This window comes from Lucilia cuprina, chromosome X, assembly GCF_022045245.1.
Source record: "Lucilia cuprina isolate Lc7/37 chromosome X, ASM2204524v1, whole genome shotgun sequence".
Taxonomy (NCBI): Eukaryota; Metazoa; Arthropoda; class Insecta; order Diptera; family Calliphoridae; genus Lucilia; species Lucilia cuprina.
The window spans coordinates 2,297,767-2,302,595 of NC_060949.1; positions in this window are offsets into that span (position 1 = coordinate 2,297,767).

Genomic DNA, 4,829 nt, shown 5'->3' on the forward strand with positions numbered 1-4,829 from the left:
TTATTGCTCTATGACCAATATTTCGATGTGTTAAAAACGGAATGACAAAATCAATATACCCCCCTCTTTTTTGATGGTCCGTATAAAAATTTTCCTGCCCCAGGTAGGAGTTAAACTCGAGCCTAAAATAATAATTTATTCACCAATAATAGCTTCTAAGATATACGAATTTTTCAATTTTCTAGTCCGTCAATTTATTTCCCAAATGTTGGCATTAATGTTAAAGGATTTTTGCTCTTATATTTCCCTGACATACTAATGAAAGTCTGCCCTTTTTCCCCAAAATATTCAGATAAATATTAAAGTGTTTCATGTTAAATTTTCAGAAGCTAGCTCTATTAGTTTACCGATTAAACGAATTTTTGTATAAATACAATTTCAAAGCGAAGATCTAATTTACGAGTTACTATCGAAAACTCGTAAGATAATGATGGTGAAAATGGAGCTACCTTTGTTTTCCTTGTTTAGTAATTAATAAATGAATACAAAATATTAGTATATACAATATATAGTACTCATTTATTAATTACTAAACAAGGAAAACAAAGGTAGCTCCATTTTCACCATCATTATCTTACGAGTTTTCGATAGTAACTCGTAAATTAGATCTTCGCTTTGAAATTGTATTTATACAAAAATTCGTTTAATCGGTAAACTAATAGAGCTAGCTTCTGAAAATTTTACATGAAACACTTTAATATTTATCTGAATATTTTTAGGAAAAAGGGCGGACTTTCATTAGAGATATGTCTGGGATATATAAGAGCAAAAATCCTTTAACATTAATGTCAACATTTGGGTAATAATTGACGGACTAGAAAATTGAAAAATTCGTATATCTTAGAAACTATTATTGATGAATAAATTATTATTTCAGGCTCGAGTTTAACTCCTACCTGGGGCAGGAAAATTTTTATACCCACCATCAAAAAAGAGGGGGGGGTATATTGATTTTGTCATTCCGTTTTTAACACATCGAAATATTAGTCACAGAGCAATAAAAGTATATATATTCCGGGTCGTCTGTCTGTTGAAATCACGACAGGGACCAGACGAGAAAAGCTAGACAGTTGAAATTTTGCATAAATATTCCCTGCTGCTAAGGTTTGTTTGGTATTGAAAATGGGCCATGTCGGTCCACTTTTTTGGATAGCCCCCATATAAGTGGACCTCCTGAAAACAGCTTTAACGGGCATAACTGCTTTAGAAGTGCAAGTATAGCGATGAAATTCGAGATAAATAAGTTTCATATAAGCCAAAATCTTTGTACCAAATTTTTTGAGGATCAGTCCAAAATTGACCATATAAGGTCCTCCCCATATAAGGTCCCCTTCAATAAATTACTTTAACACTCATTACTGGCCCAAAAATGCGAGTGTAGGGATGAAATTCTGTACAAGTAAATTTCTTACAAAGCAAAACCCTTTAACCAGTTTTTTGAAGGATCGGCCCATAAATTACCCAACCCCCCATATAAGCTCCCCTTCAAAAAAATTACTTTAACAGTCATTACTGGCCCAAAATTTGGTATAAGTAAGTTTCTTACGGAACCAAACCCTCTCTACCAATTTTTTTAAGCCCCTAAATGACCCTACCCCCATTACTGGTCAAAAAAGGCGAGTATAGCGATAAAAATCGGTACAAGTAAGTTTCTTACGAAAATTACCCTACCACCCATATAAGGTCCCCTTCAAAATATGACTTTAACACTCATTACTGGTCCAAAATTGCGTGTATTGCAAGTTTCGGTATAAGTAAGCTTCTTACCAAAACCTTTTAACCAATTTTTTTTAGGATCATAAATGACCCTTCGCACCCTTTATAAAATGACTTTAACACTTACTACTGGCCTAAAAATTCGAGTGTAGCGATAAAATTCGGTATAAGTAAGTTTCTTACGAAACAAAACCTTTTAACCATAAATGACACACGTAGCTTTCTTACGAGCCAAAACCTCTGTACCATTTTTTTTTGGATCGACCCATAAATGACCTTTCCCTATATAAGGCCGCCCTTTGCAAATGACTATAATGCTCATTACTGGCTTAAAAATATGAATGTACCGTCGAAATTTGACACACATTAGTTTAATGCTAGCCAAAATCTCTCCAACAAATTTAGAAAGGGTATATGAGATGCGCACAGCTGATGTTTACAATGTCACTTGTAAACATCATCTATTTAACTCACAAGTTTGAAGAAATGGAATATGGGGATTATTACAAATCCTTTTATCAAATTTAATTCAACTTTATGGTGAGTTATATCGAAGTTTATGAGCTTTTTCAGTGGTGTGTATTCTTATAAACTATTAGAGTTAAAAACAAATTTAGAAAAAAAATACGTTCTTGCGAACATTTAGAAAAAATTTGCGGACTTTCAATGGGACCTTGGCATCTCCCACATGAATTAAATACTAAATTTCGTGTATATGGGAAATTATTATATTATTCAAATTTTTCATAAGTTGCATTAAAATCTAAATTAATATTTGGATAAATTGGCGAACTTGCAATAAAGTTATATCTGAAAATATTATAGTTAGAATTTTCTACTATAATAAGATAGCAAAGCACACTAGGTATAGCTAGTATATATATTAAATTAAAATTTTGCACAAAAATTGTTTTCATTTAGTTTATTTTCTTTTGCTTTCTTGTTTTGTTTACAAAATGAACTCATATATAGTGTTTTTTGTTTTAACGCACTATCTGTATTAGACCCTTTTCTCTTTCTACCGAGTCCATTCCAAAAAAAGCTGATTTACTATTTTTAAACAGTCAAATTTGATATCTCTGCATACTTTGGGGCTCTTCTTTGATAATGCTGCCACTATTATTACATTAATAACAAATCTACTCCATACTTGTAATACTTACCATACTTGTAATACTTACATGCGGAAAAGTTAAAAAAATATGTACATGAGGATGACTTAGGAAAGATTGCAAGGAATAAAACTAAAACCAACATATCTAAGTATCCGAACCAAGAAAAAAATAAAGAATATGTATTGTGGTTTCAATTGGAGGCCGACTCAAAAAAAAGTGGCGTATGGTGACCTTCTACCCTACTAAGAATTTAACCATAATAATCATTCATATATTGCTTACAAGCATTTCTTGTTCAGTTTTTATTTGTTATTTTTATACCCACCATCATAAAAGATGAAGGGTATACTGTTTTTGTCATTCTTATCCTTATAAATTATCATCCGATATAGCCATGTCCGTCCGTCTGTCTGTCTGTTGAAATCACGATAGGGTCCACACGGGATGAGCTACATAGTTGAAATTTTGAATAAATATTCCCTATAGGTATGGTTTGTTTGGTATTGAAAATGGAATATATACTTTTATTGCTCTATGACCAATATTTCGATGTGTTAAAAACGGAATGACAAAATAAATATACCCCCCATCTTTTTTGATGGTGGGTATAAAAATTTTCCTGCCCCAGGTAGGAGTTAAACTCGAGCCTGAAATAATAATTTATTCATCAATAATATATATACGAATTTTTCAATTTTCTAGTCCGTCAATTTATTACCCAAATGTTGATAATAATGTTAAAGGATTTTTGCTCTTATATTTCCCAGACATACTAATGAAAGTCTGCCCTTTTTCCCCAAAATATTCAGATAAATATTAAAGTGTTTCATGTTAAATTTTCAGAAGCTAGCTCTATTAGTTTACCGATTAAAAGAATTTTTGTATAAATACAATTTCAAAGCGAAGATCTAATTTACGAGTTACTATCGAAAACTCGTAAGATAATGATGGCCGAAATAGAGCTGCCTTTGTTTAGTAATTAATAAATGAGTACTATATATTGTATATACTAATATTTTGTATTCATTTATTAATTACTAAACAAGGAAAACAAAGTAGCTCCATTTTCACCATCATCATCTTACGAGTTTTCGATAGTAACTCGTAAATTAGATCTTCGCTTTGAAATTGTATTTATACAAAAATGGATTCATTCATTAATATAATTACAACATTTTCTTTAGACTTTTTTGTAATATTAATAACTTGTTTAATCATTACAAAAAAATTTGTTAAAACTGGTAAACATTGGAAGCATTTCAGCTGCAGACAAATTCAACTCATTAATTTCTAAATTTCCGAAAATGCCTAGCTATTCAACAGACATGGTTTAGATCAAATTTAACTCAAAAATACAACATACCTGGTATAACGTGGATACTTCCTGAAGAACTAAAGAGTTTGGTGGAAAATATATTTATATTTAAAATAACTTACAATTCAAGATAATTGAATGTGAAAACAGTAATTTTATTGAGAATAAAACAATTTCGTTAGAAGATAAGATAAATGGAAAACCATGAATGGTAACTTTATTTTGTAGGTCTGAAAAAAGTCATTGCACTTTAACTATAGTACTATTGGTGAATAAAATGTTGATATTCTAAATAATTAAAATTATGATAATATTCTTAATATATTAAGAAGTTTCAATCCACATTAATAGATAATGTATTCAGTAATATAACTGATGAAATTTTTATTCGTTCGTTCAATAACAGATCACAACATTTTATCGTGTAAATTAAAAAGAGAAATAACTTGCATAGAACATGTTAAACAAATATAGAAACAGAAAATCCCCCCAAATAAAGTGCCCTTCAGAAAATGACTTTATCGCTCACGACTGGCTAAGAGAAGCATCAATAACGGTGAAATTTGGCACAAATATGTTTTATGGTCACATAAATCTCTTTGTAGAATTTTATAAGGATTGGTCTATAATTGATCCTATCCCAACTATAAGGTCCCTTTCAGAAAACTACTTTAATGCTCATA